Genomic DNA, 15,167 nt, shown 5'->3' on the forward strand with positions numbered 1-15,167 from the left:
TAGCCAAGGGTACCAGGATCAAATCCACAGATCCATTGTAAGACCTTTCGCTGGTGCAGTGGACCCTGGGTGTCTCCTGTTGATGGACCTCATGTGGCCAGTGTGTAGGCAGCTCCTGGATGAAAAAGGCCTTGATGCCCTCATATTCTAAAGTCCTGAATCCAATTCAGGACCTCTGTGTTGGTGCATCTGACACCGCCAAGTAGTGCCACAGACTGTCCAGGAGCTCACTGATCCCCTGATCCAAGTCTGGGAGAACATCCCCCAGGAAACCATCTGCCATCTCATCAGGAGCATGCCCAGACGTTGTTAGGAGTGCATACAGGCACATGAGGTTGCGTCAGTGTGTGATTTCAATTTTTTTACTGTGATTTTCGGTGTGGCTTTGAATCCAGCGCTCAATTGGTTCATGATTTTGGTACACACGTCATTTTCCATCCATCCATCTTCATCCGCTTATCCGGGGTCGGGTTGAGGGGACGCACGTCATTTTGTTCTCAACAAATTATTCAATGTACAGTAAAGATTTTGAACATTGAACTATTTCGTTCATCAAGATCTGATTTGTGATTCAGTGTCCAAAGTGTTACTAGCTTTAGTCCTTACTTTTTTTGAGCAGGGTACATTTTTTGGGTGTGCTAACTAGTTTGTGTCTGATTCACCACATGAATATGTGCTAAAACAAATCACAAGATCAGTTTCATGTGATCAAATATCCTTCTCTACCATGACAACCAAACAGGTTTAACACAGCGAGGCCAGGAAATCACAGTATGAATCACAGTCCATGCATTTTTTTCTTATTGTATCATTTGTCTAGAACATTCTTCTATTCTATTCATAACCACTGAGCAGTGCAGTTTCACAATGATCAGTATTTGTTATTCCTTTTTGCACTTACCTCAGTATTGTCACTGTTGTACAATGTCCTAAGTCAGTGATTTCCAAAGTGTGGTGCGCAACAGGAAAAATTTAATGGTGGCGTAGTAGTGTAATAACTACAACAATTATTTTTTGGTGGAATTTTTCATGAAATAAAAAAAAACTTGTATTGAAAACTTTAATTAAAATGTTATTAATACTAAAGTCACAGGAAATGGCTCCTCACACATCTCTTTCCCTCTCCCTCCTCTCAATGTCTCTCTCAGGCTGAACCACTCATACTTTTTGTCATGAAAATACCCCCCACCTCCCTCGGCACAGTTGGGCCGAGTTTAACCCTCATAGTATGAGAAAAAGCTTCACTGCCACTGTTACTTTTTAAAGTAGTAGATTAAATATGTAACGTTACACCGCGATGCAGAGTTGCAGTGAAAAGAAGACGGATGCATGCTGTTTTAAGCACAGTGACTTATTTAAAAGCCATCACTTTCAAGAGTGTCACTGAGTGAAACCCCGTAGCTGTGACTTTGGGCATGTTCCCGCTGGTGTAACAGGGACACTGTGCTGCTTGTCATCATAGAAACAGATCATCAGATGTTTATTGTTTCCTCACTGAGCCCTTGTTTGCCTGTTTGTTCACATGAGGAGGGCAGTGACAGCCTGCGCATCCAAAAGACGACGCAGGAGGAGGCTTTGAACAGACAAACGCTAAAACATGTGGCCAGCTGCGTGGAAGCTCTTAACAATGGCAGAGAAACAGAGAGAGAGATGAGGGCCGAGCTTCATCACGGGGCCCACCTGCTACCAAGTCATTTATACCAAGTTAACATGACCTCGGAATTACTGAGTCTGTCTGTGTCGTGGATCGCAGCCATTTTGCTCTGTGCTCACACCAGAAGCTCTGCATTGCTCTACACGTCGGGCTATGGATGCATCAAAACCGTGGCGCAGCCATAACGTGCCATTGCCGGAGTCAGTGGATTCCTGGCATTAGGATTATTAAAAGAAGCTTGCAAGATTATTGATGTCGCTGGTCAAATTGACCAAAACGGCCCGCAGGCCACCAGGAAATGCCCCAACTCTCCCGACGACCAATCCGCAACTGCTCTCTCTCATTTGCTCGCCCACTCACTCACTACACACACAGGTGACACAGGGAGCCAGCCCAGCGTTGAGTGTTACAGTTTATACTGCATATAAATGTGTTAATGTGTGCGAGTGAAACTCATGAACTGCACATTCATCTTAATAAGCGCCTGGACACTGGTCTCTGACTGTCCAGGTGCTGCACTTGTGCACTTCTGAGACTTCCGCTTTTTGTGTTCCATGAACATTACGTTATCAATTAACATTTAGATAACTGATTTTTTACATTTGTTAATCGATACAGAATGTTCCACGTCCGCATCGCAATGCATCTAAGAATCGATTTTCTCTCCTATCCCTACTCCCCACTCCCCCGCTGGCCTGCACTCACATTGCGCATATTGTTCCGAACACTACTACAACACTACTAAATATGATATGCTGTTTTGAAAAAGAAAAAAAAACCTCTCTCTCGCACAGCACTATGGAGTTCATGTCTGAGTTTGCTCGCACTAAATGGGTATTATTGAAATCACAGTATGGCCAAGTGCAATATTTTTTTTTGATGAAGGTACAAAGTGTTAGATCATTTACATTTACTCATTTGGCAGATGATTTTATCCAAAGGGACTTTTGAGGAACATGCAAGCATCAATAAAGTAAGAGATCTACGTGTAACAATAGATACGATGAGCAATAAATAGTAATAAAAGTTATTAGCACATATGGCATCAATGGGATATATACATAGGGGAAGAGCCGTTATTAATGAAGCAGTACGGTGCTACAAAGGTGATCCAGCCAACAAATACAATGTCTGTTAGGTACAACCAGCATAAATCCTTTTTAATTTTTTAATTTTAATTTTAAATTAAATGCAAAAATGACCATTCTCACTAAAAACATGATTTGTGTTATTGTATGATTAGTTTGTTTGTTTTTTGCATTTCATTCAACCCTACTTAATTTATTAACTTATAGCTAAATTTTAGCTACATAATTTTTGTATATATAAATATATTTTTGGGGCCTTTATTGTGGATAGGATAAAGAGAGATGGAATTGAGGGAGAGAGTGGACGACGTGCAGCAAAGGGCTGCTGGCTGGGGTCGAACCCAGGCCACTGCGATAAGCCTTTTTAGGACTTTGGCACCATAATTATTTTTTTACAGATGCATCTCAAGTCTCTTAATAGCATCCACGTTTCTCTCACTTGCATCTCTCTGTGCATCTCTGGTGGGAGGGACTAAGACATGAGGAAAGCATACAAGAAGAAACAAGAAATATGTTTTTAGAGAAAAGAGACGTCCTTTACTCGGAAGCGTGACGTGATGCGACATCTATTTCTAAAGATAGCAGCAGCTGATTGTAACTGGATCATAGCAGAAGTGTTTTCTCTCTGTTGCTGTTACCTGTTTAACAGACACCTGCACATGAATAACAACCTGCATTCTGTATTTATGTCCGGCTCAGAGACACAGGAGTCATTTCTATATGCAGAATGCCTTAATATACTAAATTCTTTATTTAAAAAGGGACAGCGTACAGTAAAACATAAACGTTACCATTTGATGCACTGTACCAGCTAATAGCTTCAAGCTAATTCACATCTGCAGTCCCTATATTATTTAATGATTATTATCATCTGTACTTACTTATATTCTAATTCTGAATTCATTATTGAGAAACCTTTCAGGGAAATAAAAAATGGTGTACTTCACATCAAACCTGACACTCAGGAGTTCTCAGTGAACAGTGATACATGTGGCTGAATATAAATGACAATAAATTATGTAAAAAGTGTTTCGTGCTGACAGACAGACTCTCTACAAAAAACTATATCTATTCTAAAAGTTAACGGGGAAAGTCTTTCTGATAAATTAAGAAAGCTGTTTGTGGTCATTTGTTGTTCAGACCTACAATGAACACAGACGTTTAACTATCTGGTAATTCAGAAAATAAACCAAGTATAATACTTATAATAACTGAGTGATACACTAGAGTTAAATTGGTTATCTGTCTTCACTCCGGTACAAAACTCCAGTGACGTCATGATGCCATGGTGTTGGCCAGTAAAAGGCTTCCTTGAAGGCTGCTCTTGGGTAACCTTGCTCTTGACTGGTATTCCAAAGTTCCTTATTGGCATCGTATTCCATCTCATTATACTGCTGTTACATAAGTGGGGGATAAGCGGTGTCGCAGACCCCCTCCTCTGTTAAGCGACGGTTTGTCAACCGGGTGTAAATAGTTTCCTTGAAACTTCTATCAAACCATCATGTTTGCAGGGCTTAAAGTTCTCTGGCACTGTGCCGGAATTCTGTATTCTATGAAGGTATTTTGTGTCTCTTTAATGCAAGCAAAAATTTTTTTTGAGAGTATATTTATCGCATAACGTTAGCAGTCTTGGCATGAAGCTTGACTGGCAGTGCATTTGTGCACTCGGACATGACGAGCTAGGCTAAGGTTAGCTACTCATGTTTAAAACACATTGTACATGATATCCAGCTAAACTAGTTTTTTGTGACTGTGGTAACTGAAATTTATGGTCACACAGCATTCACTGTAATATACTTGAGACCGCTAATGTTATATTGGAAATATAGACTGTTATCTAGATATTTTGAAGTGTTGCTGCCTTGTTACGTTTTCTCCTGTAACGTTAGATGTGACAGAAGAATTTATTACACTCATTTATTTTCCTCCCATAGTTGCAGTGTGGCTCATTGGTGACAGCTATGTCCAGCATGGTGGCCAGAGAGCTGCAGAGAGCTTAGGAAACATCTTCACCCTGCCTGATGTCTCTTGGTCTGGCTCCCCCCCCGTCTTTCCCCTCCCTGTGAAGTCAGAGTTCCCAGTTGTAACTTTCAACTGGAACGCCCCCTGAAGTCGGATTTCTGACACGGGACAAATGCACTACCACTACGTGATCCAAGATGGCTGTCGGGGTATCAACAGTTAGTGAAAGCTGTAGTTTATACTGTTAATTAGCACTTCTTTGCACTTGTGACTCATAGAAAGTGCTGTCCAACAGCTGTCTGTGGACGTGTTGCTACAGTGTTTAGTGTGTGTAAATACCACATAATGCGTTTTTTTAATCAACCGGCATATCAATAGCTAACAAAGAGCTGGCTGAGCAGGTTTTCCGACTTGTTAACTGGAACGCCGTCAACTCGGGTGTGACGTCATTCCCAGCTCTGACCTCCGACTTCCGCGGTAAATGGGACGCTGCAGGAGTGCAGCATCGGATCCACTGTGGCAGCAACAGCATGTAAGGTTAGCTCATTAACTAGCAAATTAGCCAGCATTAAGCAATGCCAAGCTGCGCTAAGGATACTAACATAATGTGAGTGTATGCTAGCCGTAGTTTTTAAACCAGCATGCACGGAAGTCAAGACGTAATACAGAAGTGTTATAATTTAGAGTGATAATACTTTTGACAAGTAATTGACTTTACTTTGCAAGGTACTATAACAGGGTGGTCAGGGAGAGGAAGGATTTGCGGACACTATCAGAATCAGTGGCTGTACCTTATGAAGACTGGTAGCTGGGCTGTAGGGCGAGTTATGTAAAGCTAGATTAGCGAGCAATATGTGTGAGACAGCTGCTTCTTATTTTGTGTACCTGTCGTCTGTCTCTCATGTAGGACGTGTGACGGCCCCTGCTTAGTCTACTTCTACCTGATATGGAGCACCTGGGCCCAGTACGCTACAGGATATAAAAGTCCCACCTTCCATTGCGGCTGGCTCTCTCCCTGACAGCACCTGCACCTTACTGCTTTGTTGAACCATTGTGTTTATTTTTACTCCACACCTAATCCCACAGTATATGAACACTACTTATTTACTACTGTTACTATCCAGGTTAAATTATCATACTTATTACAACTTTTACAAATTTTCATTTATTTAAGTGTCTTAACTGTACATTATTACAAGTCATACAAAACAACAATTTTAACCTTTTTACTGCTGTTTTCATGGATGCAGGATAGGACTTCAATTTGTTCAGCTGTTTCTTGTTTAGTGTAATCATTTGTTAAATAAAATCAGGCAAGACTAATGATCAGTTCCATCCATCTAACCATCGTCAACCACTTATCCTGCATACAGGGTCGCGGGACTAATCATCAGTTCCCAATGTTAATTTGAAACATAATAGTGATCTAAACCTTTCACAAAATATGATGGTTAATAGTTGAAAATGAAAATAATGAGATGGTATTTATACATGTTGAATCTTTTTGCAGAAAGTAAAAAATGGAAAAGAGACCAGTGTGAAATTCACTTAGAAGTTATACTCAAAGAAATATCTTCACAAAGAATAATTTTGAAGCTCCCTAGGAGGTGTTATTTATTGCAACCTCTGAGAAGTATTGTAGATATTGCACAGGTATTGTGAGGCTTTACCGGTTTAGTGAGGCAAAAGGAAAAAAACTAAATCAGCTGATAGAAAGCACCTATTAATCACAGGTGCATATCAGCTGATTGTTTCTTTGCCTCACTGTAAAAGCTTCACGATACCTGTGTATTTACCTGAGAAGACCTGAGTTTGAAACATTGCAATAAATGATACTGCCTTGTGGGATTCATAATTACTTAGTGTGCAGGTCATTCTTATTTTTTCACTCTAAGCACGTTTATTCAGCACTATGTGAACATAGTTTGTTGGATGTGCACATGTTTGAACTAGACTTACAGTATATCAGAATTTGAAATTAACATTTCCAGTCAGTATTAAACACAAAAGGAGTGCAAATATATAAATAAAATTTATTGCAATGTAAAACATTTTTTTTAAATGTTCTTAAATGTGGACATGTAGTAAACACATTTATTCAAATGAACAGACTGGGCCTGTGCAAGTGGTAACAGCTACTGTATGTCCGGCATAGGTCCAGAGTACTTAGGAGTCCATGGGGTGGTAGGGAGAAAGGGGGATAAAGGTGGGAGTGTTATTTTTTAACAACTATTATGAACATAAACAACATTAACCATGACTGTCAGCTATGTTTAGGTGCAAGAAAATGGGCCCTAAAAGCCAAATTCAAAAGCAGTAACACTGCCAACTGAAAGCAGTTCATTGCATTTGGAGGTGGTCTTTGATGCAATTAGTTACTGTACTTGAAAACATAATCTGCCCTAGTTGTGAAATAAAATAAATTTTTCAAATATAGCCCAGGACTGCCATGTCTGATGCGAGGGTTGTTAATCATGGCATCATTTAAGGTACAAACAAATACAGCCATAACATTGTTAACTGATTGGCACCAGCCTTCCACCAACACTTTGCGTCACAGACGAAAACAGGATCTTCATGCCAGGGTGCTGGAGGTAAAGCCGGTGCAGGTCGTCCTCCATGTTGACCAGCTTCATGCTGATGACCTCCCCCATGCTGCTGCCGCCACAGTGGATGATGAGGACATCTGATGGTGCACCTCTTCGCAGGGAGGGGAAAAGAAGGGGAGAAGCCAACCAGACCAAGAGACATCGGGCAGGGTGAAGATGTTTCCTAAGCTCTCTGCAGCTCTCTGGCCACCATGCTGGACATAGCTGTAACCAATGATCCACACTGCAACTATGGGAGGAAAATAAATGAGTGTAATAAATTCTTCTGTCACATCTAACGTTACAGGAGAAAACGTAACAAGGCAGCAACACTTCAAAATATCTAGATAACAGTCTATATTTCCAATATAACATTAGCGGTCTCATGTATATTACAGTGAATGCTGTGTGACCATAAATTTCAGTTACCACAGTCACAAAAAACTAGTTTAGCTGGATATCATGTACAATGTGTTTTAAACATGAGTAGCTAACCTTAGCCTAGCTCGTCATGTCCGAGTGCACAAATGCACTGCCAGTCAAGCTTCATGTCAAGACTGCTAACGTTAGCTAACTGTTATACACTAAATTCTAAAAAAGGAGACAGCGATAGACTCCGTGACCTTGCCAACAGTAAATATAAATAATCATTAAATCATGCCATACTACATTTAAAAAGCATTTCTATTGAAATAAGCGACACAACGTCAATTTACCTCCATAGCCTGTACCACAGACTATATAAAAAGGCCTGCACACCTTCCAGCTCCGTCTCCAGAAAGTGAACGGAGCCGTCGGAGCGAGGGGATTGTGGGCGTGGCCATGCGTTCGATGCAAACCCATGATTGGTCAGCCAAACCACCAATAGAATCTCTTATTTAGACCTTTTTTGACTTGCAAAACTTTTCAACTTGCAAAACTCTCTCACTTGCAAAACGGTTTAACCTGCAAAACTTTCTGACTCGCAAGGAAAACTTTTTAACTTGCAATCAATAAGGAAAAATTAGCAATTAAAACTTTTTGTGACACAAAAAAAGGCTTATTTTTAGGTTTATTTTTAATTACAAACTTAATTTTTGATTGCAGTGTAATAAATATGCTCTCAAAACATTTTTTTGCTTGCATTAAAAAGACACAAAAATACCTTCATATATTCTGAATTTGGACTGGCACTTCCCGGCGACGTGGACACTCATTGGTATATATTGTAGGGTGTGAACAGGGCATGGAAGTTTCTATTGGGTCAATTAAGGTGTCACTCAAAAAGTCAACGTGTAGACACATTTTTTGTTTACATGCTAGCTGTAGTTAGGCTATATAAAGAGACACAATAGCAGTCCGTGTGTATTTATTGAAATTATAATGCGTTTTAGACTAAATATTTTACTGGATTGGATCATCTGGACCTTTGGCAACGTAACAAGCCAATTTCTGTGGAATGTAATCCACTGGTGGAGTAAGGCTTCACAGATAAGTGGTGTCAATTTTGATAATAGGCAGTGCTTGAAGTGGGCCACCGATACCAGAAAGTTACTTCTACATTTTACTCTTTGGCGTCCTGGGACTGTCAGGGAAAATAATTCCTTCCCAAAGAATACGGAGTGAAATAGATGTGTATGCTAGTCTATATAAGCGCCTAGATAGTTTATCACTATGGTACCATAATGGGATTATGCACTTATCACTCCTGGCCTGTTGTTTTTTCTCTGTTTATGTATTTTTAGAGTTCCATTTTAAGTCTAAACTCCCCCGAATAGAAGCGTTATCACCACCCCGATGATTAACTATATTTATAGTTCTATAAACCCCAACTGGGCGAACTTTTTCCGGAATAGGTGTCTGACTCGACAGAACACCTGGTTACCACAAAGGTCTTACGCCGAATTCTGATGAAAATCTCCAACACATGTCCTATCAACCTAGGTTTTTTCCCTATTTCAAGGAATGATACAAAACATCGTACTCACGTTTTTAAGTCGATTGGAGCGTCCAGCATTCTAGTTCTAGCATGACTACTATGTTTTAATAAATTTACGAGAATTAATACCAAATTATGAATTTTAATATTCAGAAAATATTAATTCACAAAGCTTCTCGTTTTGCGAGGCACCACCGGAGATCCAATTCGCCCAGAGTCTCCGGACCTCTCAGTATGGTTAATAACTAGACAATTATTCACTAGTGATCAGTTAGTTAACAATTGCTCAATTATCTTAAATCAGTCAGTCAATCTCATATCGAAGGGGTAAATTCTCTTGGCAGGGACTTGGAGATAGGCAATAAACACACAATTCCTTGATTACAGTGAAGTTTATTAAATAACTAAGGTGATATAAAAATGCGGTTAAATACATCAAAGAAATTAAAAATGAGAAGGGGTTCTATTGTGGGGAGCATTTGACTCATACGGGCAGCTAATGAACGCAAGCTATGAGTTTTGAGAGATTATGATAGCATGATTTTTGTATTACTCAGGGTAACCAAAATTATTGTGTTTTCTTATATTGATCTCTGATGTATTTTATAGGTAGAAGTTTATATGTTGGTTTATCATTTATTAAACTAGACCTGATGTGTGTGTTTTTTGGAGATGTGCAGAAACAGGGGTCACTGCATGATCAGATAAGGACACCCCTCACAATGGGTGAGGGGTAGTTTGGAATGTGGCACAAAACATCTCTTCTCCAAGATATCTCATTTCAGGAACTACACTCGTAATCTGCCCAGCAACAGCATGGCGATTTGTGGAGTCAGAGGACAAACATTGGGGTCAGAGGACTTGGGCCAATCATGGACTGACCTACACTTTTGTTTTATTGTTTTATGACATGACGATGTATACTAAAACACTGGGTCAGGGAGAGATAGCCAGTCACACTGATACAGCTTGTCAGGGAAAGGAAGATCAACCCAGAGCTCTGTAAGCTTTATTCATTTACTTGTAATAAAACTGATCAACTTGGACCAAAAACATCTTCTCCTATTGCTTCATGAAAGAACACGCAGGACCAAGGACTACACATAGTTTAAAAAGGGTAATTTAAAGTCACGGTCCATTAAGAGTTAAAGATAATCTACTAACAGACTATGGGACATCACTGATCACAGAATGCAGGGTTTTGGTCTTACTGCGTGTCGCTTCTCCCAGCCGGGTGCTGGTCAATGGCTGAGATCTGTGCGTTCTCAGTTAGGACAGCTTAAAGCCGTCGGCCAGTCGCTTTATCTGCCAGGGAATTGCTCCGAAGGTCCGTCTTTGTCGGTTTACTGAAGAAACTCGCAGTGGGGGCCTTTCCACCCCTGGTTCGGGTCAAAGGTTTTAGTTGTCCTTTGTTACTGCTGGCGGGACCACATGGTGGGGGTTGAGGAGGGATCAGTGGAAGTTAGCTCGATGGATAAGGTTTAAAAAGAACTTGGTCGTTCTTGAATTAAACTAGTGTAACTTAACGGACTGATAACTTTCAACAAAACAAAACCAAAGAAAATACAACGCAAGTAAAGTTGCTGTTAAACGAGGGAAAGCTGAGGTCGCGGCACTAATTATCAAACGGGTATACCTTTCTTAGTTTTAAACATTTGATAAAAAGGAAAACAATTGTTAGTAGTTAGACCTTAAAAGGTTAGCATTTCCTAGGAATCGCAGATGAAAGGAACTTAACTAGCTTTGTGGATATATTGGCTGTTACACGTTCTTAGAGAATATAAGCAAGATTCACGAATGGCATCAGATTATTGACAAGATGTGAGAGATGAGTGATATTTATACATTAAACGATATCATGTAATACTTATTTTGTCCACTTGGGGGAGCTGGGGTTACATGACGATAGCTTGGATTAACCCTAAAACAATCTTTGCTCAGGAGCTGTGGAATTTAGTTATTTTTAACCTTACATTCAAGCTGGAAAATTAATCGAGTATAGGATCACATTTCTTTATCATCATTTCCAAAGGAAGTGTCAGAAAGTGTTGTGAACAAAGCATTGATTGCAACATAGACTGTGTAAAGGTCAGAGGTCTTTGCTGAAAATTAAACACTTCAAAATTAACTTATTTAGATTCTTTTCAATAACAAATATTAACAACAACAACATGGTAAAATAACTACTAAAATGTAGTGGAGAGACCTAGTCAAGTAACTTTAAAGATTTAATTAAACAAGGTAATGCTTTGAGTTTTGAGGAGACAGCATTCTTTGTTTACACAAAGGAGTTGGCAGGACACCAGAGTTTCTCACACCTGGGCGTGAAAAGGAGAAAAGCCTTTGATGTGAGGTAATTAAACAAAGAGGAAGGTCAGTTGCCATGGTTACGTGTGTGGGGGGCAGTTTAGGGTTTCCTGCCCTCTCTTATGAAGAGAAGAGTTCAGGAGAAAGCTAGTCTCTGAACAGTGTTTCTTTTGTCATTTTAACAGTCAGGCAGCGAGATTATCACGGCTGCTGCCAAAGGTGGCCAGTTTTACGATCAGACTGCCCAGAAACAGCACTTAGGGAGAGCAACCTTTCACCTCTTCCTTTGGGGTCTCTTCGGCTGTCTGTAGAGGGTTGATAATCCAAACCCCCTCTTCCTTCTGTCAGGGAGAGAGAAAGAATTTGGAGTAGTCCAAACTTATTTGGTATAAAATGCCCAAATCCACACTGTTGGTACACTACATAATCATCCAACGAAGGTTAAAATCAAAGGCAACTGGACTTGGTTGAAGATACTGGAAGACGTTTCGTCCCTCATCCAAAGGACTTCTTCAGTTCTGACTGACTGGCAGGGAAACTCAGCTATTTAACCTCAGTGGGGTCGTTGGCCCGGGTCATCGATACCGCTGGTTCGTTAGTGTTCCTGGTTGCTGTGACGACAGTCGTTACAGTAGTTAAGACTACCTGTGGCCAAGACTGAACGACCATCGTTGGTATCTTCACCTGAGGCCAATAGGTTACGTTTGTTGAGTTTCCTGGGAAGTGATGAAAGGACAGCATTGTAAGTGGGGGATAAGTGGTGGCGTAGACCCCCTCCCCTGTTCAATGACGGCTTCTCAACCCGGGTGTAGATGGCTTCCTTGACACCTCTTTCAAACCATCCATCTTCTCTGTCTAAAATGTGCACCTGGTGGTCCTCAAACGAGTGTCCTCTGTCCTTCAGATGTAAGTAGACTGCAGAGTCTTGACCTGAGGAGTTGGCCCTTCTGTGTTGAGCCATGCGTTTGTGTAGTGGTTGTTTAGTCTCCCCAATATACAGGTCTGTGCATTCCTCACTGCATTGGACCGCATACACTAGATTGCTTTTCTTGTGTTTGGGTGTGCGGTCTTTGGGGTTTACCAGCATCTGTCTTAGTGTGTTCATGGGTTTAAAAAACACAGGGATGTTATGTTTGTTGAAAATCCTCCTGAGTTTCTCTGATACTCCAGACACGTATGGAATCACAATGTTGTTGTGACAAGGGGAGGGGGTCAGCTCTAACGTTAACTTAGCTCTTCTTATTAGCTAGGCTTCTTACGTGCTTGCTAATAACTTTTTTTAAGATGGGCATCTGACAGCGTTGTGTTGGACAGATTAGTGCAGCGGTGTTCATGAGGGAGAGAGAGAGAGGGACGGGCGAGAGGATGTGCTTCGTGAATGCACTACGGTGCTCTGCAATCAAATACCATTTGAAATAGGCTTAGTTTTAAAAGAAATCGAAAATCAATATATGGCGGTCAGCGTATATTGTGGCGGGTCGCCACAAATAAATGAATGTATGGGAAACACTGGATCCTGGCATTAAGTGTGCTCTGACCATAAAAATTGTTTAAAACCACAATTAACCATCTGGGCTGGTATTTATCAAGCTTCTCAAAGTGCCATTTTAGTGCTGAGATTTCATGAAATTTAAGAATTTAAGAATAAAAGCAAGTTATCAAATTTCTTAAAGCTAAGAATCACTCTTACTCTCCCAGTTATTTAAGACAGCTCCAGAGGTCTCTCAAGTGGTTAGGAGTTAGGAACCAGTAGGGGCTTGTGATGGCACTGTGGAGACAGAGACATGCGGAAATCTTTCAGGAGAGGAATATTGTTTCTCAAACATTTGACGATTTGCAGTTAATAAGATGGGGTCGGACAGCAAAGGCATAATTCTTGTCAGCGAGTTGGTGAGGGAAGTCATCTCACCACTGACTTTACACATTAATGCGTTTTCAGTTAAACTGAAGGTGGTGATGACACTTCATTTCTTTGCGTCAGGACAAATGCAGCAATGCTGATGATTTTGGCTTGTCACAACCATCAAAAAGCTAAATAGTCATGGAAACAATTATGGCACCTACAGCTCCATGGTCACGCGTTTCATTGACTTCCCAACAACACCCCTGTAATCCGACAGAAGCAAACACAGGCGCTTATAAAGATATATAAAGATAAACTTTTTATCTTTATTAATGTGTAGGCCTATATCAGAATGTATTTTCTTGAAAAATCTTTATTGTTAAATGTGTGTTGAATATAAACTGCTCTTAGGAATTTCACCATTCAATGTGAATTTATCTGAGAATGTTCTTAAATAAGGAAATCTTTTCAGTGATTGGTCCTTGGCTTGTGATAACATTTTCAGCCATATTGCCCAGTATCTATATTTTCCACTTCAAGCACTGATTATAGGAGGTGGCAGAAAATATAACCAGAATGCAGGAAATTAACCAGTGTACAGTTATCTTATTGCCTTTTTCTTGTGAACCCAGAATTGTGTTTCTTCATGTTTCATGAGCTAAGTGTATGTCAGAACCCTAATCTGAGTCCCTATGTCCCCGTCAGTTTTCTACCCAAAGTTACGCTCTTGCCCTCTACCCTCCATCTTTCGTAAACTTTCTTTTATAAACACATTTCATAAACCCATTTCAGGCACAGACATTTTTTTTGCTTTAAGCCCTGCGTTTGTGTAGTGGTTGCTTACTTTTCCTAATATACAGGTCTGTGTCTTCCTCACTGCATTGGACATTGGACAACCCTTTTCTAATGTAAGGTCCATTTAAGATATCCACAGGCTTCAAGTACACCAACGTTACGGGAGATGAAAAAAGGAAGAAACTGCATCATATACATGCAGAGAAACATTCTTATCACACCCATTTGTTAAAATGTTGCATTTTAAAAGTCCCCTCCAGTGATCACACTTTGGTGCAACATGCAGACCTAAGTGAATAATTACCACTGTCCATCACATATGGATAGTTCAGATTTGCCTTGTTATTAATAAGTTTTTTTTGTGTTGTGTGTGTTTACATGAAACCACAGAACACAATGGAGTTAGTGAGGCAAACCCAACAGCTTGGACTGATAAACCACTTTTTGGCATTGTGTCACTAGTTGCGTGACACACAAAAAATAAAATGTTTGTCTCCTTATCTTTATCAAGTCAGTCTGGTAAGATACGAGCACTGTGAGTCCTCAAGGAAGTATGCGTTTACTATTATCTGGATATCTGTGTTTTCCATCACATGCACCCCACCCTCTACAAACATCAGCGATGGTATCAGAGAAGTTGGGTGTTTTTGGGCTCTGATACCTTGACTCTTCCCTACCCTTTTGCTTAAATAGCGACACAGAGTGAACAGGTGTCACATCTTTACCTGGGATCCTGTTAAGAACATCAGAAGTACCAGCAGTCCACCTGTAAGCCAAGCCTGAGAATACAACTACGCAGGATCTTCAATTCAAGAAACTTTGCTGCCTCAACCAATTTTATCCTCAGAACTGAAGACAAGAAGATCTACAGGTAAGCTGAAACTCACTGTACTAATTGGTGTATATAATGTATATGTAATTAATGGAATATAAGTTTATGAATCCCATTTAGTTTTATTCATGACTGACTGTAAATATTTTTTCTATTGAATTTCTCAGTCATGAAACTGAC

General features: G+C 40.2%; 1 protein-coding gene and 1 long non-coding RNA gene across 4 annotated transcripts in view; both read left to right on the forward strand.

Moving 5' to 3' along the window:
* Positions 1-15,167, forward strand: part of LOC119912399 (mucin-5AC-like) — a 66,697-nt gene that overhangs the window by 43,393 nt on the left and 8,137 nt on the right. The window contains exon 1 of one of the 3 annotated variants that reach the window (XM_038731577.1): positions 14,865-15,026. The exons of the other annotated variants lie outside the window; for them this stretch is intronic. The gene's annotated coding sequence lies outside the window, so the exon portion shown is untranslated. Of the gene's footprint in view, positions 1-14,864; positions 15,027-15,167 lie in introns of those variants that run through there. 3 annotated transcript variants of the gene reach the window in all.
* On the forward strand, positions 4,823-6,027 carry LOC119912401. The gene is made up of 2 exons (XR_005446148.1): positions 4,823-5,236; positions 5,612-6,027. It is a non-coding gene; the product is annotated as an uncharacterized LOC119912401 (long non-coding RNA).

This window comes from Micropterus salmoides, unplaced genomic scaffold (assembly GCF_014851395.1).
Source record: "Micropterus salmoides isolate LMB-PRFRI ecotype aquatic unplaced genomic scaffold, ASM1485139v1 Ms_hic_scaffold_2, whole genome shotgun sequence".
Taxonomy (NCBI): Eukaryota; Metazoa; Chordata; class Actinopteri; order Centrarchiformes; family Centrarchidae; genus Micropterus; species Micropterus salmoides.